General features: G+C 37.7%; 2 long non-coding RNA genes across 3 annotated transcripts in view; one reads left to right on the top strand and one right to left on the bottom strand.

The window, feature by feature from the left end:
- Positions 1-1,572: 1,572 nt before the first annotated feature.
- LOC135579074 (uncharacterized) overlaps positions 1,573-26,945 on the bottom strand; it is a 45,857-nt gene continuing 20,484 nt past the window's right edge. Inside the window, exons 2-3 of one of the 2 annotated variants that reach the window (XR_010471452.1) lie at positions 4,571-4,850; positions 1,573-3,988 (exon numbers count right to left, since the gene is read on the bottom strand). This is a non-coding gene — a long non-coding RNA (uncharacterized LOC135579074). Of the gene's footprint in view, positions 4,851-26,945 lie in introns of both variants that reach the window. The other variant, XR_010471451.1, reaches the window with a different exon arrangement.
- Positions 6,278-7,039, top strand: LOC110363357 (uncharacterized). Its single transcript, XR_002421359.2, has 3 exons — positions 6,278-6,406; positions 6,769-6,852; positions 6,973-7,039. It is a non-coding gene; the product is annotated as an uncharacterized LOC110363357 (long non-coding RNA).

Genomic DNA, 26,945 nt, shown 5'->3' with positions numbered 1-26,945 from the left:
TGTGCATTTGCGGAGTTTCTGGTTATTCCTTTTGTCACGTTATGGATAGATGTAGCAAGTTGCCTGAGGGAGAGAAACAGAATAAAAAGGAAGGAACATAGAAGGCTTTTTTTTTTTTTTTTTTAGGCTTAGAGTTGTCACTAAATCACCTAGTTTACTATTTGAATTGCAGGCCAAAGAATTGCATAATTGTATTGTTTCTTTGTACTGGGGGCAGGTGCTTGAGTGAGGTGGATATGAATTGTACATCTCACAGATTTTTCTGTCTCCTTCCTGGGGGAAATGGGGTGAGGACCACTCCTTAGGGTCATTCGCTGCTGTAGAAGTGCTCTCCAAGTAGCTCGAATCTGTGTAAGTGGATCCTGTTAAACCTTATCGGGCCTTCTGCTTTTCTGGCTTTCTTGCAAGTAATTTTTCTGTGTGGAAAATATCTTCCTTCTTTGAATAGATGTTACTTATTAAAAAAGAACTATAATAAAGGAGATTTACTAAAAATAATGGGAGGAAATAAATCTGATTAGTCTGACTCCCCTTCTTGGTCACTGTTTTTAGTGGCACTTTTCATGATAAACATTATCCTGCAGCAAATATTCTGATAGCAGCTGAGTTTTACTGTGCTCCTTTGGCAAGACAGGGGAATTACACCTTGATGTGTCTCTTTTGTAGTATGGAGTAAGTTCACACACACATAAATACAGAGAAGAAAGAATGCAGTAAAAACTACTTATGTACCACGAATGAGCAAAAATAATTAGTATTATAAACTCTAAAAGTGTTTTCTACAGTACATTCTTTCTGAAATTTCTGACATTGAGGGTTTTCCTTGGGAGCTCAATAACCTTGGTAATATCTAGCCTTTGAAATTCTTCACTGCCTGTGTGTTATAACCCATCTTTTTCCCTTGGGAAGGGGAGAGGATGGCGCAGTGCAACTCATCTTCTAGATAATTTTGAATGACATCCTGTGCCAGTTTTAAGAACTGCAAGTAAATAACAGTAAGTAATAAACACAATAAAAATAAGCAATGATAGCTTTTGATCTTCTAATCTCTCCTTGTTTATTGATGATCACCACAGAGAGTCAAGAGAAGGATAGGCTACAAGATACTCAGATATTATTACTTCTTTTTTTTGTGCCATATTCTATTCATATTAGTAGTCTGTTCCTATTTGGGTTATTCTTTGACTCTAGGGAAAGCAGGGGAAACAGAATAATCACCCTCCATCTACTATACATAAAATTTCTCTATTGCAATGTCCTGCAAAAAGCTGAAATGTCACTAGCATTCTAGAATTGCTTTTTGCCATTAGTTATCATGATCATAGATATTTGCTATAATGAAGCTGTACTTTGCAATTTTACTGCTTTCTTCTGCTCTGTCATTACTACATCAACCTCTGTCTCTTCTCTGTGTAGAGCAAAAAATCCTATCTGATCACTGCTCATCACCTTCTCTTTAGAGGCATTAGGATACTCTGCTGAGCCCTCTTGGGGGTTTGTACTTCTCTGAGGACACTGATTACATGAAATAGTAGTTTTCCTAAAGGGAAAGTGATAGGAAAATATCTGGGGTTTTTTTATTTTATTTTTTTTATTTTTTTTTTCCAAAATGCTTGATGAATGAGATAATGAAAGCAAATACAACCTCTTTTTTGTTATGCCACTTACTATATCCTCCCTGGTGCAGAAGGGAACCTTTCTGTTGATTTTGGGTGGCTTGAGTATGAACTGATGGCTCTGAGCCCCAGAGGATTCACTGGAACCAGTCTCTGACAGCAATGTGTCACCAATGTCCTTATTTGTGCTTAAATTTTCACCTAATTTTATTAACAGTGTGACAAATGTTGATTGTCTATGTGTGGTAAATGGTGTAATATGCAATCACTAGTTCAACCGATTGTTATGAAGTTTATAGGCTTAAGATGGAGACACAGATGCAGTTAAAAAAAAAAAAAAAAAGACAGAGGGACAGAGGGAAATAAAAGCTTTCTGCAATGTCAACAGCCACTAAAAGTATTTTATATATCACAGTCATCTTGCCCAAGGCACACCAGGTGGCATTGACCCATTACCAATGAGATCATGTGCACAGCATTCAAGCATTCGTGACAGGAAATGTCTTTGCTTCCCTCATCCTGCTTTATTTTCTATTTTCTCCTCAAAAATGACACAAAACAGGAACAAAACAAAACAAAACAAACAACAAAACAAGAACCTCTGATTTTATAGCTTTTCTTTTTGTTTTCGTTTTTCTTTGTGACTCAGTCCTCTGTGGGAAGTAGCTCATCTTATTTACTTTATTACCAGCCCTTTATGTTAACCCAAGGCTCTGATGCAAGCATCCCAAAGGGCAAGTGAGTTGGAACTGCTCTTCTGAGGGCCGATCAGGAGAGGTTTATTGCAGGAGGCAGAGCATCACCTGGAGGTTACATGCACAGTTTGTTTCTCTCCCTCAAGCCAGACTGCATTGATGGCTGCTATTCAGTGATAAGCCTGACTCCTCCCAGCCTTGTTACATGCTATGTGTACTGTCAGGGTAATTAGCATTTAACTAATGAAAATTACCTTAGTTCTCCACTCCACAGCTCAATCCTGCTGCCATTAAAATGTTTGCTGGGGACAGGACTGGAGCCCAGCACTCAATTCTGCAAAGTATTGAGCATCCTTATTTGCTTCATTATAACTTACCTCCCCTCAGAGCAGACTCCAGAAAAGAAGTTCACTGGAGAGCATTCACAGCTTTGAAAGAGTTATTTGATCTTTGTTTTTACTAGGCTACAAACCGTAAAATTATATAGCCTCTGCCCATTTGATCAGACAATGAAATTAGGCAGTGGGAGTCCAAGGTGGGAATGGCATTAGACTCACATTGAAGCTTCTACAGCTAATTGAACCCCAAATCCTTTTAAAAATTGCATGTTCTCTCTGTCCTTTCTTTCTGTCAGCTTCAGAATTTCAAAGGCTGGGAATCCACGAGGAAAACTTAAAAAAAAAAAAAAAAAGAGAGATTTGCTTTTCTGTAATATATTTGAAGCAGTAGTTTAATGGTTTAATGTATATCCAATCGTTGCATATGAGCCTTGAAGAAAATGCAGCAATTAAGAATTAGAGTTTTGCTGTGTGTGCTGTGTGCTCCCAAACACTGCATTATTTAGCTTTCATTTAGGCAATGAGGAGTTCAAAATAACTTATACTGTTGATAGCTGTTAATTTCTTCCTAAATTCTTCCATCTTTATTCATACAGTGCATCAAGTCTTGTTTCTTGAACAACAGCCCTACTTCATTTAAATAGGGTAGCTCATCAAATAAAGTGCAAAGTGCTGAGCAAAGAAGATCGGAAACTGGCCGTGTGGGTAATGGCTCAGTATCTGATCCTCATTTTCTATCAGCCAAATCATTATATAGCTAAAGTGTTTACCCTGAAAAAAAACACATATGTATATGCACAGTGTAAACCAAGCTGTTTAAAATCTAGCTGTCACATGTCCTGGCCTTCTAGGACTTCAGCCCAGCCTGTAGAGAGATGGGTGTCAGTACCCATGTGGTCCATCACCTAGACTGACCAGGTGGTTGAGTGCAGAACTGGGGCTGCTGCGTCCTCTCTGGTGTTTTACCCAAGGGACTGGTCACTGGGAGGCAGCAAGCTCAGAAAGGCTGGTGGATGTGGCTGCTGCCCCTTCTTTCCCTCACCAGCCACCCACCACCTTTTATTCCTCCCCCTGCTCAGACCCCATGTATAACAGTGTCTATAGAAGTTTGATCCATGCCCAGACATCCCCAAAGTCACAGCAGAAGAGCACAGGCTCCCACTGATTTAAGTTTCTATCAAAAGAGCCCTGGTTGTTGCTTGGAAATTGAAATAAAACTCTTCCCACCACTCCATTTGTTTGCCTTCTGCATAGGTATCCACTCTCCTGGATTTGTGTTTTGATTTCAGGTCCATTCAATAAAGCAATGATTTTCCTTGAGGATATATCTGCTAATAACCTGAAAAATATAGTCAAAATCAGAAATGGTCTAAAACAGGATGTAAGTAAATCCCTCAAACACCATAAAATGGCCAGCCTCTACTGTAGCTGTTACTTGTTGGTTTTGTAATAGCCTCTTAAAAATTCAGTCTCATCCATTTTTTGGTTATATGGGTACTTTTTGCATATAAAAGTAGGCATCCCTTTGTAATTTTGAACTATAGGTTTTTAATTTTCTAATTGATTTGCACTACATTTTTTTTAAATAAAACTGTTACCATCAATGTTTTATGTGATCACATCAGCAATGCTGGCTGCATCCACTAGCAGTTTTACAAAATGCTTACTACTTGCGCAGTTAAAACGTTTTCCTGTGGAAACCAGCCTGTGTGTTTTTGGAACACTGCAGCATGTTCAGCAACACCTGTAAAGCAGTTTGTATAATATTCCTAATTGATCTATAAGGCACCCAAGGTGCTGCTTCATCAGTAATGAGCCAGGGACACTTGGGCCATGGCATGTCTACCACCTTTTGACCGCTGATAGCCAATGAAGGTAGCAGTGCTGCTCTGCCCTTCCCCACGGAGCAGATTTCACTCACTGTTTCCAGGGCTGGTTGCTCTGCTGGCACTGACAGAGCAGCACTTCTGAGCTGCTGTCTTGCTGCAAGCACTTGGTATGTCTGAATCATGTGCAAGAGCACAGCATGTTTCTGGAGCCTGGGTCTGAGCAGTGGGATGTTTCAGACGTTCCTTGGGCTGATGGATGCATGTCCGCAGCATGTCTTCTCCTCTTCACACCTGCATCCCATTGCATGGGCTAGGAGGTGGGACTGACAGGGTTTGCCTCATGGTTCTGGCTGAGCCATGGAACAGATTGTACTGTAAGAAAATAAAAAATAGGACTAATGAAGTTTCACCGGACCATTCATTAAGTGGGTGATTAATCAAACTGCACAGGGGCTACTGGGCATCCTTTTGCTGTGGTTAAAGGCTGCCTTTTAATTCCCCACATAAGGTGCATATCAGAGGCTGGACACATAGGGAAGGTGAGGGGACAGAAATGACCTTATCTGAATTATTTGTTTAACACCTGAATCTTGAAACCTCACTTATCAAAGAAAGATGACTGTGGCAATATCTTTGTTAATGTCTGTAATCATGGCAAACAAGGGTTCAAAGTCATGCACACTGAGAAAATCTTAATTTCATAGTGAATTAGACTGAAAATAAAGTAGTCAAGCAGAGCTTTGGAACTACTTGTTGCAAAAATAAGAATGGCCACTGGCAATGGAGTTCTGTAGCCTCATGAGAATAGGCCTGGCATCCTCTTGTTGCCAGTCTGTTATCTGTTTCGTTAAACTTTCATTACAGGTCTAACTTTATGTCTCCAACAGATGAGCTAAGCCGTTTAGTAACTTAGTACCAGAATGGAGTCCTTTAATGAGCTTAAACATGTGATCAAAAATGTGGAGAATTGATGTGGTTTTATTTTTTTAATGACTCAAAACAACGTGTCTCTGCTCTGTTTTTCTGTAACCTTCTGGTTTACACTCAGACAAGAGTCATAGGTTGTTGGAGGGGTACACAAAAACAGTGACAAATTATAGCCAGATATCCTAAGTGCATAATCAACTTGTGACAATATAAGCCCCATTCTTTTGATTTTGCTTCAAAAGTTTTGATTTGCATCAATAAATTCCAAGGGGAAGCTACAAATGCTCACAAGACAGGGATGATCAACCCTGCAATCGTCTGTTGCCTAGTTAAGTATGTTACCTATTGAACTATTGACTTTCTGCAGAGTCACAGAAGTCCACCATAATTTAAGGCTGAAAGATGAAGTTGAGTTTTATTTACATCTTTCTTTCACTCTCTCACAAAACATTCTTTTAAGGATGAAGTTTCTCAGCCTCTTTGCTTAAACTCACAGAAATCTTGATTTTTCAAAATGTATGTGCTTCACCAAAGAAAAGTACTTAGAATTATATATTGTTTTGGGGGAGGAAGTATTAAGTGCTTAATTTTATAACCTAACAGTGAGCTCAGAAAAAAAAAAAAAAAAAGTTCATTCTATTTTTCTCTTTCCTTAAAGTTGAGGGGGGACAGACACTTCTTGAAATTTGGTCAATAATATCAACTAGCAAAAAGTATTTCCTGGATGAATCTAAATATAAAAATCAAGCTTGCATGTCAGATGTTTTTCTGTATTATCTAATAACAAAAACGTTTTCACTGAATCAGTTTAAAAACTGGTTCTGAATTGTTGAGTTCATCTATTTTACTTGTCGTCTTTCATTCTGTATGCAGAAAAAAATCCTGCCCAAATAGCAAAGTTAATACTTACAAGGATCTCTAACAAGTTTGACAAATGTAATAACTGCTCTGCTACAGAACACAGTGGATGTGAGAAGATTCAGAAGCCAGCACGTAACAAGGTAATGAGAGGAAAAGGAGAAAAAAGCCAGTGTCACAGAATGGAGATTGTGCATTTTCATGGATAGGGAAAAAGTCTATGGGTTGGCTATTTAAAATTAATTCTTCACTGTTACTTACAGATGAAGCAAATGTGCCAATGTTTCTGTCTTACTTTAAACCTAGGATTCCATGTTTTATGGGTTTAACACTGCACCAGTGACAGGTATTTGACCATTACTGAGCTGCCATATGCGATTTCTTTCTTGGTTAGATTTTATCTTGTTGGTCTGTACTTTCTTTTATCCCCGTAAGAAACTATTGATATCTTGCTTGTCAATTCATGCTTCCCTAAATCTTTGTTTTTTCTTCTATGTTCCCACAGCTACAGATATTGAGAAATGATGAGAAGAAAACAGCTGTAGAAATGTCTGAGGTGTTTTTTTCCAGTGCAGTGGAGGTATCTGATGTGAGTGTTCTTTCCCTCTTCATAGCCCAAGCAGTTCTTGAACTGGGTAGGACTCATTTATCTTCATGTACTGGTTTTGCTGCCTTTTTTCTTTTGACTTATTTTTTCATCTCTAAACAGCAAGTGGCTGCAGTTCATTGCATGCAGTTTCTGGAGCCTGGAAGTAGAGAGGTTTTCTAGACACAAGGTAACCTGTTAATCTCTATGTTATCCTTTGTTTTTCTCATTTGCAAGTTTTTTCCATGATGTGGCTTCATGTTTACCAAGAAAGAAACAAAGGAAGGAAGAATACTTTTCTGACACTTTTGAACTATTTCTGGCTTCTGATTTTAACAGCTTTCTGGAGCTTATTTTCGGGGGGGTAACCTTACTGCTTTTGGCCATGAGAAATCATTGTACTTTCTTGAATTTCTTTTTAATTATTTACTATGGCTCTCCCTTACGGTGAACTATATATCATATCACTTAAAAAAAGAAAAGTCAACAATGTTTCAACTCTTGGAATTGTTGCCATATAACTGTAAATCTCACTGGAATGAAGAACACAAGATCTGGATGATCCTTTTCTGTCCCACTGTTGCTAAATCCATGCAGCTTTGAAGATGCCAGCAGTGAAGACACTGTACTTTTTAGGCTCAAGAGCTGGAGCAAAGACCTCTTCTCCATTTCTTAAGGAGCAATCCAATCACAGAAAATGGGACAATACAGCAGAGGGAGAAGAATTGGGCCTGTTATAAAACACTGAGGCAGATTGTACAGTGATCTGTGAGGTGTTCCTCATAGAGCATTTAACACACAATTTAATCCTGTTATAAGATAGTTTAACTGTATGTTTATGTGCAAAAATTAGAAAAAATATCGTTAGTAGAGCTCAGAAAACAGGGGGAGCTTTGACTGCAATAACAAAAATACTAGAACAATGTGTTTTCTGATTTTGTTTTGTAATATAGTATATTGCAGCTACAGTTAACTTAAGTCAGTGTAACTCACTGAAGTCATTAGATCTACACTGATTTGCTTGGTCTGATTCACTGTCAACTACCTGCTATGCAACAGCTCCCACACCATTATTCAAGCACAGACATTACCCCTGGAGGAGAAATTTCTTAATTTTTTTCTACTCCCTGTATCAATTCACAGATTTATCTGAAAGGTAGTAGAGGGAACAGTCATCTTAAAATCTTGTTCTAGGGAAGGCAGCTGCAGTCTTAAGGCCTGTGCAGTCCAGCATTGATCAAGCAGTTCCCATCAGATGCTACAAGGCTCAGTAACCTTGCCAATTTGCTGTGGCTGTCTTCATCTGATGAACGTGGTGAGCTGGCTGCTTGTTGTTTTTAAAAAGGAAGCAGAGCTTCAAACTTCTGGTTTGTGATGAATTAGCATGCTCTAATGTTGCACTCTGGATTACAGTCACTGTTGTGGCTTAGAATTTCCTGAGATGATGACAGCTAGATGTCGATGCTTTTCTCACTTTCTTTCCTAGTGCTACTATAAAGAGTACAATGGCAAAAGAAAAAAAAAAAAGACTCCTCCCACATTTATGCTCCCTGAAGCATTACAGGGTAGACAAAGGATGCATGCGGTAGTTCCAGTGGAAAGTGAGTTCCTCACAGAAATGATTTTGAGTTTTTATGAGAGCCTGTTGTGTCCTTTAAGAAGCAGAATAAATATTTCATAAAGTGTAACATAGCAGTTGTTTTGGCAGCCGGCTGGATGGGTTGGGAGATGCTTGCTGGTATTCACTGAAATGGCAGCTAGGAAAAGAAATTTAGTTCAGAGGTTTCAGACTTGGACCAACCTCTGACTCTGCCTTGTAATGTTATCATCCCAAGATTCAGCGACTAAGCTGGAAAAGACTATTGAAATAGACAGGAGGCACCTCTGAGCTAGTACTGTAATGTTATAAATTGGTAAACAGGCTGAGTTTTTAGTCTTAGCATCTGGTTCATTCAGTATATTGTTATTAATGCATACACAGGAAGAATGCATATACTTCCTTAAGGTACTAATTGTCCTGTTTTGGAAGGTCAACCCCAAAATTAATCTGTAGTATGGTCCTAGCAGCCAAAAGGTACATTTTTATGCTGGAAAAACAGATCTCTAGTGTGCAAGATGAGCGAGAATTGGATATTGACAAGTGGCTATGTTTTGGGGCTGCATGAAGATGTAAGGTTGGGAAGTGAACCTGGAATTACCCTGCTGTTCCATGAACAGAATGTAGTTTTGATTAGATATCCTTTCACAGAAGCAAATTTATGCCTGTCTGCTTTTCTATTGACGTGCATCTCCTCTAAAATAGAACTTCTTTATGTTCCTTTGCCATTAACTTGTGAACAGTATAATTATGCAGTTATGTACGTTCAAGCCTGTAGCTTCATTAGAACAATACCTTTTTTTAAAAGCATGAAGAATCCACACTGTACTGTTACCAACAGAAAGTCAAAATGATGATAAGCCTGCAGAAGTGTTCCTAAGCTTACGGAACGAAAATAATGTGCAAGTTAAAAATGGGCATTTTTCTCCTAGAGTGCTGATCTCCTAGTTGAATTCAAAGTATCAATCTAATATGGAGACATGCATCATGTTATTTATATCCTTTTGAAAAAACACCAAAATAATATTTGAATATTGGGTGGCTTGTGCCTTTAACAGCCTTCTCAAGCTTTCCCTAAAAATAGTTTACAAAGCAAGAGAGTCAAATTGTTGGGGAATTGCACTCAAATGCATTAGAGAGACTATTCCTGTGGCACTTAAGCCAGCCAAAGTAATAAATATAAAATGGTAATTTTTCTCCATGAGCTGTGCTTGCTGCTCCCACATGATTTCATTCCCACCCCGGAGTAATATAACACTGCCTGCTCAAACAATCTCCTGGATTCATGGAATAAGGCAGCGTGTGGCTGCTACTTTGTTAAGTGTGCTCAGAAAAGTCGACAATTACAATTAATCCATTTTTGCCTGAGAGTATCCCACCATGATTTCCATATCACAAGTGGCACTGGATTTTTTTTTAAATTGTAAAGAAATTTAGACCAAGCAATGGATTAGATGAATATATTTGTGTTATAACCAAGAAGTGAAAACGTTGGCTAAATAGGATGTAGCTGCATTTTGGTCCTTAGCTGTATATTTTTGGATCTGTCTCTGAATAAATGTGGGTAATAAGCAGAGTAAATATTGTAGGTAGATATTCATCAAAACCTTTTAGTTTATCTAACTTCTTTTTTTGTGTGTGTGATGAATTAAACAACCAGTTCTTCCCAATAACTGTTAACTAAGGGGATTTCTGTTAATTTTGGGGTTTGCTCTGTACTATCAAAATTCTGTGGGCTTCACTTCTACTTGCAGGAGGTTAGTCTGCCCCACTCAGGTTTTTCTTGCTGAAGGAGATTTTGGCTTTGACCCTGAAGGTGGCAAGAGGCACACTGAAGCCATAGTCCTTCTGTGTCGACCAAATCATCTGTGCAGGCAGCTGGTACATTGTCAGAGCTGGTATTTTGTTTTGAGTGCAAAACTTTATGTTAAGACATAATTCCCAGACTCCTGAGAAGTGCTTTCAGCAGTCATCTCACAGGTTAATTATGAGCCTGTTTAAGGATATTTGGTGATATTTGCCAGTATATGTAAAGTACCCATGTTAGTAGGTTAATTTTTCTCCCAGAGGTAATCCAATCTTTTGAAGTCAGAGATGACTGCAAGTGATTATCGTATTTTTGTTAAGATGCTTAACAGAGATCTTGGCAGCTCAGCCATAATGACATAATATTTTCTGTTCATTTTTCCTCATTTAACCAGGTTGTATGTCTTCTGAAGCTCCTTCCGCTGAAATATATAATAGAATCCCCATAGCCAGCACCTCGAGATAAATGCAATCCAGTTGGAAAGACAGTATAAGCATAGGAAGTAGAGTACACATGTTATTCCACAGAGGTAGTTCAAGCACACACAGTGCAGGCTTGTGAATGAAACATTTTGACCCTGGATGAAAACAAAGGGGAAAAACCGGAAAGTGCTTGGGGACAGTCATTCTGGGTTTTGATCACCTGTAGTACTGAATCAAACATCCTAGTCTGGTGTGTTTTTAGTCAGTGGATTTTGTTGGCTTCTTTACATGTTCTGTGCATGTTTTATCTGAAAATGTACTTTGCAGAGATTCTAGCTTCTTTTGGTCTCTCAAGTTTAGCAAAAAATCCAAACCACTGTGAGGCTGTCATGTGTAACCAGGTATTCTTCCTTACTTATTGTCTCTATTGTGATTAAGGTCATGACTGCTTTGCATAATGGAGCATCCTCCAAAAACCTGTCAACCAGCTAGTTATATCCATGAAACAGTACAGGTTTTTTGGACTGAGCTGTGGAAAATGAATTGAATAGCTGATCTACCCTATCACCCCAGAGAGAACTATTCCTTGTCTCTCTGCTTTGAACTGAGCACAGTTTCAAGATTCACAAAACTATATTTAATTTGATCACCAAAATTAGAGTCCTGGCTCATGTTTGGTGGTAGATTTAACCATAAGACACATTGTGATTACTGTCAACAGCTTCCTACACTATGTCTTCAATAAGCTGTCAGGCGCAGGAAATCCTAAGCACAGGGTGTGTTAGTTCATGTTCCACTCTGTTTCTCAGCTCAGTGCATTAGCACAGGTCATGATTGGTGATGGTTCATATTAATTCAACAGGCTAAAAATTTCAGCAGTGCATGAGCTGGATGCGTGTCCTATTTGTCCATCTCTGTTCAAGAATGTTAACTTAGGATTTCAATAGGCAAAGACTTACAAAATATAAGCACTTTATCTACCCCACCTAAGGAATACCAATCATCACCTTTCTTTTGCTGCCTGGGTCAGAAACAAGTCACCTCTGTCCAAAGACAGCTGAGATGATTAGATAAGTAGTGTGGTGGGTTTTTTTTGGTCTGTGTTTTTTTTCAGCTGCTTTGATTATGTTGCAGATTACAAAGGCTGAACCTTGTCTATCTCATTACTTTATTAAGTGTATCAGCAAGATAAGTTAGCATGCTGCTGAGGGTATACCACTTCAGATTCCTAAGCTAGTTCATTAAATGGTGGTTCAGATATGTCTGCATCCTGTGTTGCACTTCTGTCCTCAGTCCATATGCAGTACATCAATTATTTCAGCTACAGTAGCTGGGAGAGGTGAATTTCAAAAGTAAGACATTAGATTGTGATTCTTCATAGAATATCTTACAGCTGAACCACCTCTTGTTTGTGCTACTTTTTGGAAAGCAAAGTTTCCAAAGTGCTTGTGGAGGAAGACCACCACTGCTTAGAAGAGCAGAAAATTGACACTTTGTCACTAGGGACTTGGCATCCGTTGGGAGACTTCCTGTCAAGTCCTCAGGCATCACCTCCGTCACTAAAATATATCTGCTTCTTCACCCTTTCAGTCCGCCAGAGCAGGGGCTGCACCAAACAGTTGCAGTCTTATTTTTTTATTTTCACAAAGATGTCATCTCAAAGAGTCTCTGCATTACCTCAGGGGAAGACCTTGAGCCACCTGTTTTATGGGACCCTTGTTAAAGACACCCTCTTCTTTCTTAGGGTGATGCTCTAAGTTGTTTTCTGTTTCTGTCACATCTAATTTTCCTATCCTAATCAGTATAGTCAAATTGCCTGCAAGATTTTATATGTCATAACTTGTTTATTTTTTTTTTTCCCAAAAAATAGTTTTGCCATGAGCATCAACAGCTAGATTTAACTTTTTTTCCCTTTTGCCTATCAAATATGTGTGCCTGAGGGTTGCTGAGGTGATAATAGGCCATTCTGAGGAGCTCTGCGAGCTTTTCACCTGCCTTGTCACTTGGAGCTCCTTTTTTTCTTTACTGGCTGGGCAAATAAGGAATAACCTAAAAAGCTTCTCCTCACTTTGTTTTGGTTGTGATTTTCCATGGTGCTCTCAACTACTTTTTGCTGTGAATTTCAGTATCTGTATGATTTTGGTGAATGCTACACAACTAATAATAAAACATCTATTGCATTTTTTAATGTACAGAAAAAAGCACTTGTTTGCAAGTTTCATTATGTTTTTTCTTCAGGAAACTATTGGAAAGTTGATTAGAAATGAGAGACAAATGCTAGTTAAACCCCAAAGCATCACTGTCATCCAAGAAATGTAGTGGCCTTAATTCACTGATGGTTAATTTTTAATTGTGTGCATTGACCTCAAACCTCTGTGGATTTTGCCTTGAGTGACTAAGCTTTTTGCATAGCATGCAATTTGCTGACTTTCTCAGCTTCCTGCAGTTGTCCATGGACAAAGTTATGCCTCTAAGGTACCCCCTGGAACAAACGTTAAACTACAATATAATCTCCCCCAAGTAAGGAGGCACCTATGAATGGGTTGCTTGAAAAGCAAACGTGGGTTTGTTTTCATCAGTTCCTTTGCAAACAAGAATTAAACGATGTCTTGGGTCATTCCCCAGGTGTGTGTGCCTGATTGCACATTGCTGAGAACAGCAGCTTTGACAGGAATGCCTCCATTTCACCTGCGAAACCCCAGGAGAGTTAGTGCAGCCTTCCTACAAGGGAGGCGAGAGCTTCGTGTGCCACATCACCTGTGTGCCTTATGAGCACCAGCGCATGTGCCAATCCAACGGTGTATTAACTAAACCAACTCATTTGTCTTGCCTTACAAAACTGATTTACCTTTAAAGGGTACTTGTTAAGCCCCTAGACAGCTTTTTGGCAAAGAAAAGAGACATCAAAGTAAGGCTTTCAAAAGTATCTGTGCTTGGGATTCATAAAGTAATTAATTTTCCAGGAGAAGGCAGACTGACTTCATGTCTTGTGAACAATTCTGGAAAGTTGAATGGAAAATTTTCCTTTTCTTTCTTAAAAAAAAATTCTGAGGGCAATTAAAAATTATTTGATTTGGAGTTATATGTTATTTCTAAGAGATCCATTCTAAAGCTTGGCACAGTTGATGCAACAAACTAAAGGAAAGCTCTTTCAAAATATGCTGTTACTTCTCAGCCGTGCAAACAATAACGCTTTAGCAGCTAACACACTGCAATGCTTCTGTTGACCACTGCAGGACCTGGCTGTGTGCATTGCTTCTACTTATCTGGCTTTCTTTGTCACTGGAGTGCTAAGTGGCCTGTGGGAAATGTCAGAACTTTTTCTGTGGAAGGCAGACATCCCCAGTCCTACTGGCTTTAGTGTCCAGCAAATCCCCAGTCAAGCTTCAGTTGTGCATATGATTCCATGTGAATTGACTCATTAAGTTAAATACACAGCTTCTTCAGTAAGCTCTCAGTTTTGAGAAATCTGTATGCTTCCTGTGTTATGTCACAGTATTTCAGTTAAATTTCTGTGTTTCTAGAAGGAAGGGCATTGCCTGTGGAAACAGCTGAAGTTCAAATAAATTACTATGTCTGATCTGACACTTGTATCTTGGTTCACTGACATTTTTAAGAGGCCTGGAAGTTCAAGCTATCAAGAGGTAATATCAAATAATTAAAAAAACAAAACAAAACAAAACAAAAAAAAATCACACACATACAAAAAAAACACCAAAAAAACAAAAAAACTAAACAAAACAAAACAAACCCACGAAACAAACAAAAAATCCAAACCTCTCTACGCTTTGCTAACTTTGATTTAAAATTCTTCTTTTGCTCCCAGAGACAGCTGATACCTTCTTTAGAGATGGAAGAGATGTCAGCAGTCTTGCCCTCAGGATGCCCTCTATGCATCCTAACTAGTCCATAAAGAGTGCAATAAAACTCTCAGGTATTAACTGAGTTTTACCTGATGAGAAGTTGTTAAAAAAGAAAAGGCTTCTATAAATCACTTGTCTTCATGACTGACACCAGATCTTTCATCAAAGAGCTGGTTTACAGTGGTTTACAATATGCATTGTGCATTACAGTTTAAAAGAATGTTGGTAATGCACAATACACAGTTTTCAAATATTCCTAAACCTGTTAATATCAGTAGATAGTAACACACATTACAGCGCTTCTAGTCAGAGAAGGCAAAGTTAACTTGCTATGCTATTCGACGGCTGTATTTTCCAGCTCAGCTAGATATGAGCTTAGTGCCAAGTTCTCTCTATAGTTAATGTAATTGGTTTACTTCACAGTAATTCACCGTGATTGCTTTGCTTCATCATAACCTTTGTGCTCTGCAAATAGTCGGTGTCCATAGGGAAATGAAGACATAGGAACACCTGCAAACCTATTCCCTGATACTAAGTTTGCCTTCTGTCATCTTTCTAATTTCTTTTATCTGGAGTTTAATTCCAACCTCAATTACAGGTTTTATCCTGGATGCCCACACCTGGTTGTGAATAGGGTTGTGGATCTGTCTGCCTGGCAATCCACATCATGTCAGGTTGTACTTCAAACTAGGCTTTCAAAAATATGTCAGTGAGCCACTTAATAGAGATATTTCCTCAGTAATGGGTTTGTAAACAGAACTTGCCAACATACTTCTATATTTACTATTAAGAATAGTCTGAAATGGATCTTCTGTAAATTCCAGAATGTTCATTCAACTTCTATTTTTTTTTCCCTGAACTCTCCATTCTGTGACTGCTGACTTTGTTTTTCATCTCAATATATTCTGTGCTGTTTGTGGTCAAGTAGGAAAAACACTGCAGATCTGGTTCTTCATGATCACCTCTATTCAGACACTATTCCCTGCACCTTAGATTTTTTCATATGGTTCCTGGTTTCTATATGTGCTGTGAGAATGCTGGTACAGGTATCAATAGGTGAGATAATGATATTCTAAAATGTGAATTAAATGTATAGACACATAACTTCCCTGCTTAAAAATGGAAGGGTATGAATAGTTACATTTCTACTTTCTCCCCTCACTATAGAGTTTTCTGCCATCATACTCTCCCCAAGAAAGGTGACTACAGGTAGGTTCTCATCATCCTTATACATTTGGAAAAAATGCATCTAACAGTAAACATTTAAATAAGCAGTATTTGAAGAAAGAACTGTGGCTCTGCACAGTTCTTATACTGTCTGAATCACTTTTAAGTGTTGAAAATACCATTTCTTAGGATCTTAGTAACTTCATCTTTAGCAGGACTTGTGCAGTCATAATGAAAGGAAAAATCGCAGATAAGCATACAAATATTAAGATGACTTTTTCTGTGTTGTTTGGAGCTGCACTCTTGATCTGCTGTTATACAGTGAGAAAGAAGAAGCCACTTTGTACAGGTTATTGCAAGACCTGCATTTTCTAATTTTGGTTTTTGTTTGCTTATTTGTTTGTTTTTCCTCCTTGAGGGCCTTAAGATTTTTTTCAGTGAGTTGTCAGCTGATAACCCAGTGCTAAGAACTGAGGCGCATGCTCCGTAGAACCTCTGAGAAGAAGCTCATACCATTCACACTGTTCTAAGTACAGGTTGCTTTTTTTAATGGAAAGTAACTATTTAAGGTGGGCCATGAAATTGTCACAAGTTATAAATCTCTGGAATTAGTACTGTAGAACATTTAATCTCCAGAGCCAGCAGAATCTGTAATGGATATAACTATATCCTATAAATGACCGCAAACAAAATTATTTGGGTGATGAGCAGTCATTTACAGCATTATTTAGCTAAAAACTTACTTTGTAAAAACCACCCAGCTTCCGCTGAGTTCTTATACAAACAGAATCATTACTCTCACTGGAATTTAAATTAGGATGTGACCAGATGGGACCTACAGGTACCTAAATATGTCAACTCCAGCCCAGCCAGATACACCTAGACTGCATCTTTTAGAGTCAAATATGACCATCTCAGTCTCTGTCAATTCCAAGAATGTTGTTTTAGTGACTGAGCTGTCATTTCCTCTGTCATCACACTATATGGTGTGAGGAGCTAAAAGGGGAAAGAAATTGCTGCATTTCAGTGAAGCTTATTGTTCACCAGTTTTTTAGTTTCAAACAGGTATTTTACAGTGTAAAAACCATGCTGCCTCACTCATAGTAATTCACAGCACCTTTTTATTCAGCCTGAGCTGTGGGACAGCTGTAATGATGAGTGGGCTTTAATCACAAATCCACAAAAATCCTGGGCAAATAAACTGACAATAATGATTGTGTACAAAAATGTAATACAGATTACAAAATGCCTTGGCTTTAGAAAAGCTCTTTCCATCAGGTTACTGCTGCATCCTTAATTTTCAATGTGTATTCCCTATTTCCAACACTGTTGTCAATATGTCTGAAATCAAGCACCTACATGTTGGCAGGATCATGACCCTCTCTTTCTTTTTTTTTTTTTCTGGATTGTTCTCATGTTTCTCTATAAATTTATTATCGCCACATTGTGAATGACAGTTCAGACTGCCTGGTACTTGAGAAAACAGGTATTTTTAAGAAGCCCTTTTGCCCTGAGAGGGCATTATGGACCAATCCCTAATGTTTAACAGAGCGAATACCCGGAAGAAAACAACGCAGAAAACACACCACAAATGCAGTGGACGTATTTAGTGAATTTTTCAAAAAAACAGGGAGGAAGCAGTGGGGGTGGGAAAGACAGCTGGGTCATGGCTCCATAGACCATCCCACACTCCTGTGTGTGTGTGTTGGATATCTGCACCCTGACGCACCATGTGCCGGCTGCTGCCAGAAGCTCGGGCTTGACAAGCCAGTGGCTTGATCTAGTGTGGCAAATCCATGTCACTGCTGTAGCTGACATGAAAGTACGGAATATTCCTTCCAAAGACTGGTTTCCACTGGGCTGAGTACCAGCTTCCTGACATGTACCTGCCGTATCCTACGAAGTGCCACAAGATGTCATTTTCAGGCAATTTTTTCTCTACCCCCCTCCCTCATTCTAAACAACAAAAAAAGAAAGAATCTTAAAATACTACAGAGGCAAGACTTTGAGATGGGAAGAGAGAGACTTTTCATGTTTCGGACAAATGATATAAAGAAAAACCTTCTGAAAATCCCTCAGATTTCAGAAACCACGGATATCGTGAGAGAGTGAGAATGATTCTTCTCAAAAAATCCCTTGTGTTCCTGCAGTTGAAAATGCCTCTGTGAGGAAAATGTACAGCCTAAGTATGAATTGGCTCCTAAAATGAGAAAAATAAACTTATCCCATCTCTTCATTAGGACACTCTTTCAATTAAAATGTATTTTCATGTATGAGACAACTAGCTGCAGATGTTGCTGCCATTATGTAAAAAAGGAAAGCCCCAACAAAAAACTTTGAAGCCAGAAAGCAGAAAATCATTCCCAAATGACCAGATGTTTCTACCAAACACTTTTTTTTTTTTCCAAATAAATAAATAGCAGACAACAGAATATATGTTCACTGGGCAACTGGTATTGCTGTTGAGTCAGAACTGTCACGGTCCATGGGGAATTTGCAATGTCTCTTAACACCAGTTATACATTCTCTGTGAGACTAAAACATCTTTGCTGCTTGTAGGAAAACTTCTGTTGTTTCAAAATACATTTTTGATAGTCTTTAATAGTGAAGTATGATTCTAAGAAAAAAGTGTTCTTGCCAGCAAGGAAGGAATTAATGCCCTGAACACCATAATGTGGAAATGTCAGTATGGTTTACAATATGGAAAGCTCTATTTTAATTTTATATTTAAGAGGCCTAAGTGGAGCCAGAAGGGGACTAGCAGCACAAGGTAACTTCCACTTTCTGTTAATGATGTATTTTGTAAAAAATAACCTATGTATTTTAACTTAGTTTCCTCCTGTACAAAGGGAAAACCAAGTTGAACTTCGCTTTTGTTCCATATTGTGCTGCCCTGATCTTTTGGTAAATGGGCCCCCTCTCTTTTAGGTTCTTTTTTGTTCACAGTTTCAGGTGTAAATAGGAGACAGATGAGTTTGAAATTACAGCAAAGCTTTCATTGGAATTATTATTTATTTTAAGTAGATTGCATTTTATGTCTGATTTGCCCCAGCAATATAACCATAACCAATGAAGGGCAACAATCATGCTCCTCAGTCTGTGTAGTAAACTGATATGAAAAAGGTCCTTGACAATTACTGTTCTATCACATGCAGCTACGCTCTGATCCAGCTTTCTGCTTTTATAGAAAGAGGGCTATTGACTTTACTTGTACATCAGGTAATATCCCTCCACCTGGCTGGCCTTGTTGCCTTCAGAGTGTCTGCACAGGTGTAAAACTGGAAGATAACTTAGTATGTGTTTTTAAAAAGTGGCAAAGATCAAGAGATTTAGGATGAGAATTTCCAGCAATATCTACTGCAGTGTTTTTGTATATGAGGTTTGTTCTTGGCCTTGATATTTTGTACCTTTACATTCTTGTTTATGCTGATATTTCAACCAAAGACGATTGTACACCTTTTTAAAAACTACTCTCTCAAGGAAAGGATACAGGAAATGAATAATAGATTATTTTTCTACTAAAATAATGAAAAAAAGGGGTTTTTTTGTTGTTTTTGGTGGGGTTTTTTTGGTTGGTTGGTTGGTTTTGTTTTGGTGGGGGATGTTTGTAGGTTTTTTTGTTTGTTTGTTTGTTTTGTGGGTTTGTTTGTTTTTTGTTTTTTTTTTTAAGGCAAGATATCCCATTTAAGTTTGCAATATTCCTTATGCTTATGTAGGCATCAAAATTCCCAACTGAGAAAATAAATTTTAAAATATTATTTTTTTTCAATCTGTGGTGAAGAAGAAATGAAAAATAATCCATAAAGGGGTTTTTTTGCACAAATAAGCTCACCTTTACCCTCCCATTTGGCTTTCTTCTTCTCTGCTACCTGGCTATTTTCTCCCTATATTCAACCTTTCTCTTTCGTCTATTACTGCTCCTAGTTCAAAACCATTTCTTTAAAATATAAGCATAATACCAGTAAGGATGAAAACCCTGCTGTAATAACTCCATTTGTCCTGGAGGTGATTACAGCCAGCAACAAGGAAAGAAAAGGGAAAGGAGATGAAAAGGTATAGAGTTTGTTGCCAAAGTGTAAGGAATGATTGTGAAAAAGACTTAAATTAAAATGTTCCTCTAAATAAGATTTTACATTAACTTGATTCCTGGATTCCCCATATCCTTATATCTTTTGGCTTGTCCTCTTGGTGAACATCTGAAACAATGCTAAACTCCCTTTGGCAGAAAATAGGAGTCAGGTATACAATTTCAAAATACACCGTGGTGGTAAATGGATACCATTGCTTACTAACCAAGGAAACTTATCCAAGCCACTACATTAGTTCTTCTCCCTTCATTCAGAGATTAATAATCTATGTGAATCACATCTGTGTATAGAATGGGATTTAAACTATAGAATTACAGAAAGGTTCTATGACTTTTTCCTTGACTTTCCTCTTAATTTTTTGTTTTCACTTGATACCCTGACTTTCTATCTTCTGTTTTTGTGAGCACCTTCATCCTGTTTCCTGATCTTTCTAGGCTCTTTGTACACAAATCTAGAAGTATGTCACACTTTGAGAACTGGCTTCCAGAATATTGCATTCTGTAGTGAAACTATTTGTGTTCTGTGGTCCCACTAGACAGTGGGATGGCAGCATTTCTGGTTCAAAAATAGCTCCCTGGTGGGAGGTCTGCATGTACATCTTCTCAGACACTGGAGGGGGAAGATCTAAATACTGGTACTGTATGTGTACTGTACATCATGTGTACATAGTCAGAAAAAGTAACTTTTTTATCCCCTTCTGAAATATTCTTCTTGGCTTTGGTTTTAATTAGCACCTGAAATGCAATTACTGAAATAATAAATCTCAAAGTATATTTAGTTTTCCAGTTAGCAGCATTCACCTTCATTAAGACATATGAAAGGAATAACCTTGAAAACTGCGGCTTTATACAGACAAGTGTATCACAGGGATTTTTCTTGTACTTCATATGGTATCTAAATTATTAACTTTCTTGATGAGGTTCACAGAAATTCTTCTAATAATTTGCTATGATATTAACCTTTTGTGTAATACAAAAATTACATTTAATGATATAATTATGTTTAAATGAAGCCATTTTTAATTTCTTTGGTTCTAATTTGATGTTGCCATACTTCTGCTTTGCAATGTGGAAATGGTGAAATGTGTTTGTGACCATAGTCATGACCCTATGAACAAAACAGATAAACTCGTCTTTTGAGATCTGAACTTGTCTCTCTTGCAGACCAGAGTTCCTTGCCCTTCTTGTCCTTTGTCTTTCATAATGATGTACATATAAACATTTCCTTTCAGAAAACTGGGTATGCTAGCAACTATTTGTGTGCATAGGAATTTCATATTCAAGTACCACCTACATTAGGTCTCTGTATGCATGTGCTCATAGGATAATTCACTTATATCTACAAGAAGGAATGATAATTAGCATAGTGGTGCTCTGCCAATCACAATATCACTGTTTTCTTGGCTTTGTGCTAACTTGAAAAACACATACACAAACCCCTGGGAGAAAAAACTACAGAGGACTGTGGAAGGCAAAGATACCACACTGGCGTGAAAGTCCTGGCCCCCAAGATCAGTGATGGGTGAGACTCTATTCTGGAGTAGAAATAGTTGTGTGCCTGTGCTATTTCCTTGGCTTATGCTGTTGACCACCACTGGAAAGAGGATAGTGGCCTAAATGAACCTTTGATATTACACACTGTGCTCATTCTATTTAACATAGCTTCTAGTACACAAGCCAGTTCCTTCAAATATCAGCTCAGGTATTTCTGTATGGCACTTCACCAAGTAAATAAGCTTTAAGTGCATTTTTTGGCTTGCTAAGTCAGGTCAAGGTTGCAACATGAGAGAGGTAATCATGAGAAGAGACCTCTTGTTGCTTGTAGGTCCAACATCCTTCACTGAAATGCAAGTGAAAGGCAATCTTATTATGAAATTTGATCTTAAAGAATTTGTGGTCTTCCTCCCATGCTGCTTGGCATCTGTGAAAATTCTGCTAGAGGTACAGGTTTAGAAACGAAAACAAATATTTGAGGTTTTCTCTCATGTTTTTTTTAATGACTTTGGGTGTATTTTTGTTTCCTTTGTTTTCTTAGGCAATTGCCAAATATATCCATATTCTTCAGAGATGTGTGTGAACCAGCATATTAAAAGCTGTGTAACATTTAGTATCTTTGCTGTGTGGGAGACTGAAAACAAGGAAGGATGGATGATTTCCAGGTTGCCTGGGGCATCCAGACTCCTTAGAGGCCACTATGCTGTCCTAGTTTTTCATGTGCAATTTCTATTGCCTTCCACCTCAGAAGCCAAGGGAACTGAAACGGGAGGGACAGAGGGACTTTTTAGTAAAATGTTATAATGTCAAGTATATCAATTTGTACTGAAATGGTTTGATTGTAATTGCTAGTATCAAGTGGTTTACTGCTGCTCAGTACAAGTTATTAAGACAGCAATTGCTGCCTAGGTCTCTCAACCACACAATTCATTTAACAGAATTTCTTTGGATAAAAGTGATATCTAAATGTCAAAAGATATGTGCATATTATTTGTAGAACTTGCAGTAAGGATTTTTTTTTTTCTGGAATCCCTTTGTCCATTGTTCACAGTTTCGCTAAGATTTTACCAGGATGTCTGGATTTTTCCTGGCTACTTCTTCCATCAAATTTTTAGAAATTCTAAAATATTTTTTAAATTAAAAAAAGAGTGAGGGAAAGGTTCAATACATGAAAATGAATCTTGTTTGATTCTAGAATGTGAACTTCAAAGAAAATGTATTGTTCTCTTGGGGGGTGATGGGAAGCAGTCTTGCAATCATTTAAGCTGAAGTATGTCTTCACGTAGGGTCAGAAATATTATCCTGCTTGAGGCTCGGATGTTTTTCTTGTGAAAAATCTACCCACATCTGACAATCCAAAAGAGAGGAAAATCATTACTTCCCTGTGTTTAGTGGAAGACTTGGAAAGGTGCCAGCAAAACTCCAGCCAAAATGGACTTTTTCCATGCAAGCAAAAAGAAGTCTTCTGCCTTCTAAGAAACTCATACTACATATGCAGAATTAGAGTGCCCCAGGTACAGTCATCCTGCTAGTACACAGAGTTGTTTATATCTCCTTGGAAAAGAAAAGAGCCTGGAAGGTAAATTAAAATTGCTTATGGAATAAACATCAAATCACTTGCACTGAAGTCTAACAGTGTTAAGTACCGGGATAAGGGGCTGATTATTCTCCACAGGTAGAGACAATAGTGTAAGGCATAGGAGTTAATAAATGCATAAGGAAAATCCAAAGGACTGCTCTACACTAAAGAAGTCAATGCACTGTTTATTGTCCTGGTTTACCTATTAACGCCTTGCTTTTATCAGTGAGAATAAACTCAAAGCAATTGCAAGAATGTTTCTACATGTCCTTTAGTTGGAAATTAGTCAGAAAAACAGGTACATTCTGAGGACAAGAAGTTAAGATATAAAGCTCTGAACAAAAAAGCGTCTGAAAAGTTAAATAGAAGAGAAATTGCCTGCAATCATTTGTCCATTAATCTATGGTTGTCGTGAGAACTAAGATAAATAATGTGTTTAGTTTTAGTAATTTCCTTAGGTTTGTTATGTAGTTTTCTTTCTTGTTTCAGAACATGTGGTAAAGTGTCATGAAGGTCATGGAAACCATGATTATGTGCAATGAAGTGTAAAACCAAAGGTCTTTTTGGGACTCTTCAAATGTTCCTGACTGTTAGCAGGGCACGTGCCAATTTTGCTTTGGCTATAACAGATTATAGAGAAGAAACCAATAGAACTGTCATATGGAACTGAAGATGCTGCAACAAGTTCTGCAACTGAGAAGAGATGAAGTGAAAATACTATTATACGTTGTATTAAGCTATTGTTACTATTACATATACAGAAATGAACTGGTACTATATAAAAAGATTAACTTACTTCATGCATAAAAGAAGATTAAACTGCTTTATAAGGTTTTATGATACAAAGTTATTGCAATCATCTGAGTTTGGAAAGGAATGCTCTTGGTATATAATTTTGCAGAGTTGCCAGCATGGTGTAAGGTTAATTCATTGTTAAAGTAACATAAAACAGCTGACAGCAGCCAGATGTATAATTCCATGCTTATTAATGGAAAATTAATATCTTCACTGCACCACTGTTGATACTTAAAAGATAACAGACATCTCAGTTTGTCTGCTCAGGAAAGAACAATAGGGATTCTGGCGTTTGAGCCTTGGAGTTGATTATGCACTGTGATTTCCAATCCAATTGTTCAGTGCTCCTATTGATTGCAAAACGGAGGTTGTTTTGTGTAGGAGTAAATCTCTCTGACCGAAAAAGGAAAAAAAAAAGTGGCCTGTGACTGTTACTGCCTACTAGCTTGAAGAAGAAATCATCACTATGCATACAATGTAACCAATCAAAAATGCATATTAATGTATTATTTGAATATTAAAAATGTATCAAATTTTCAGACTTGGCAATGACTCTGAATGGCTGGATTTTCTGCTTTATGAACACTTCCTAATTCTCAGAAAGTACTGAATATCAGCCCACCAGAAGCTGCATCCCTGGGGATATCTCAAGGTGTGTGGCTCAAGTATTAAGGTATCCAAAGTGCTATTTAATAAAATAGTTTATTTAGGTCATTCAAAACAATACAACTAATGGTGGTATAACCCTTTATAGCATGTAGAAAAGGCCATCATGTTCCTGCTCACAAAATGAGTAGGGTTCTAGCCTACCTTCACCTGGTAGAACATTGTCCAGGCTATTTTTAAATACCCGTCTGTGAAGAAAATTCTTCAACATGTCCAGAGAAGTTGCTGCTGTTGTATCTCAATATCCAGCCTATATTTTACTGGCTATACAGCAACCTAGATATGTCCTCTCCAGTCTCTAAAAAATGTGGAGATCCTCTTTTCAAGGAGACCTCTTTCTAACAAAGATGTCCCCTTTTTTTTTACAATTTTTAATTTTTGAAAGGTTATTATTATTATTAATTCATTCATGCCCTCTCATTTCTTAAAGAAGGTAAGCCAAATTATTTTATTTTTCTGGGAATATTTTTCAAACCTATTGCTCCTCTTCCTTAGGCTCAATGCTTGGAAACTGTGGTTCCCAGACTGGATATGCTAAATTCAACTGAACCTGGTGAGTACTGAGAGGAGCTGAAAAAAAAAAAAAGTATTTTTCTGGAGTCGGATGTATGACAACCTGGTTTTAAATGGATGTGCCTTATTTACAAGACTGTATCACAGTGCTGATCAATGCACATTTTATAGAGTTCCCAAGCTTTACAGCTTTCCACTCTCCTATTGCCTGGCTAGTTGGTTCATATTTTTATGTGTGCCTTGCTTTTACCTTTCTGAGTGTAGTATTTTGTACTCATATTGAATCGAATTTCATCTTGCTGATTCCACTGCCTTTCCCCAATGTGTCAAAATCATTGTGAATTCTATTCCTGCCCTACAAGTACTCCAGAGTACTTGTAGCCCCTCAAAGCTGCTGACATCCGTGAATTTTACAACTGTATTATCATCTTCTATCATCACTCAGAGAAACATAATTTTAATGTGCATAATTTCACTATAGATAGACCTAAGTTCTAACAGACAGGAGAGAGAGGAGAAGAAAAAAGAATGATATATCACCATTAATAGCACCTGGGAATGCTTTCCAAAGTTGGCATCAGTCACAGTGTAAGCACATAAGTTCACAAAGTTGTTCAGTACTCAGCAGAACATTTTCATCTTTGTGGCTTAAAATAATTGGGCTGAAAAACATCTGAAAAAGGCTCAGTATTCTGAAGGGTTTGCTTTTTTTTTTTCTAAAATATTTATTTTTGGATAACTCTCTGTATATCTTGAAAGCACACATGCTGTCAGAAAGTATTGTGACCCTTCTTCCACTTCCAGTCATGACTTGAGCATTTCTAGAGGCACAAAGCAGAATGGGGGAGAAAGAATAGTTTTTGTGTAAAATAAGATATTGCTGAACTCTGAACCAGAACTTAAAAAAAAGAGAAAAATTAAAAAGAAGAAAGTTTACTTAAACTTTCTGCATATCACATAAAGAAATACTGTACTTAGGCAACTAAAATGACAGTTCTCATCTAAAGACATCACCTCAGAAATTAAGATTATAGTGGCTGCCACTGACTTCATGGATAATAAAATCAAGAAACAAAGGAAGCATGCATGATGCACTGTGTATTACCATGTAGAACTACCTCCTAAACTACAGCTGCTGTTTTCAGCGACATTAATTACCCTAGACAAATCATGGCTGTAAAATAGCTTATGCTGCTTTGGGCATCTGAAGTCACTTTAGTTTAGCATTAGATTGGATATCTTCAGCTAAAACTTTTTTTTAATTTGTTTTATCATACCAAGGCGATGGCAGCCAGAAGTTTTTAGATAACTTCCTTATTTAAGGTTCTTTCACAGACATTGTATGATGTAGATTCACAAAGACCCCTTCTATTGGTCCAGTCTTGCTGTATTAGATTGTGGCAGTGGGTGGAAAATATGCAGACTTCTTTGGGAATAGGTTGCATTGATTCTATTTCCTCAGAAAGAAATAAGGTAGTGGTCTCTTGTAAGAAAGTGGGTCATGCAAGGAGGGGTGTCTGACAGTTTGAATTGATGCAAATGGATTTTTAGTGAGTGTAGAATCAGAAATACACCAGTTCCCAAACAGCAAGGATCTGCTGCATGCAGGAAAAGCATTGGGTTTGTCTGCCTGTATTCTGAGTTGGCAATTTGTCCCTACTGCTGATCTAATCATGTGTTGCCCATGAGGTACAACCTACAGACATATATAATTTGACCTTGTCTAAGCACCTACTTTTTAGCTTCTGGAATTCTATTTCAATCTGTATCACAGAGTTTGGCACTGTGTTAGATTTTTAATCTGGAAGATTTTTTTTTTTGTACTCCAGTGTATGCACAGTCTTTAATCCTCCCAGCCTTGGCTGATGCTCTTCCAATGGTAATCATTATCTGTGGCTGTATTTACCTTCTTTCTGTATTCTAATCCCTTTATGTTTTATTTTCTCTTTCTTTCTTTCTTTCTGTGACCTTTTTTTCTTTGCTGAATTTATTGCATACTTTCCCATGGCAGCCTCTGTAAATATGTGCATTATTATTAGTTTCATCTCAATGTGTATGGGATTTATGCCTATACAGCTTGACCTCCACTTAATTTAATCACAGGTT

Source organism: Columba livia, chromosome 3 (assembly GCF_036013475.1).
Source record: "Columba livia isolate bColLiv1 breed racing homer chromosome 3, bColLiv1.pat.W.v2, whole genome shotgun sequence".
Classification (NCBI taxonomy): domain Eukaryota; kingdom Metazoa; phylum Chordata; class Aves; order Columbiformes; family Columbidae; genus Columba; species Columba livia.
This window is presented reverse-complemented; position numbering and strand designations above follow the sequence as displayed.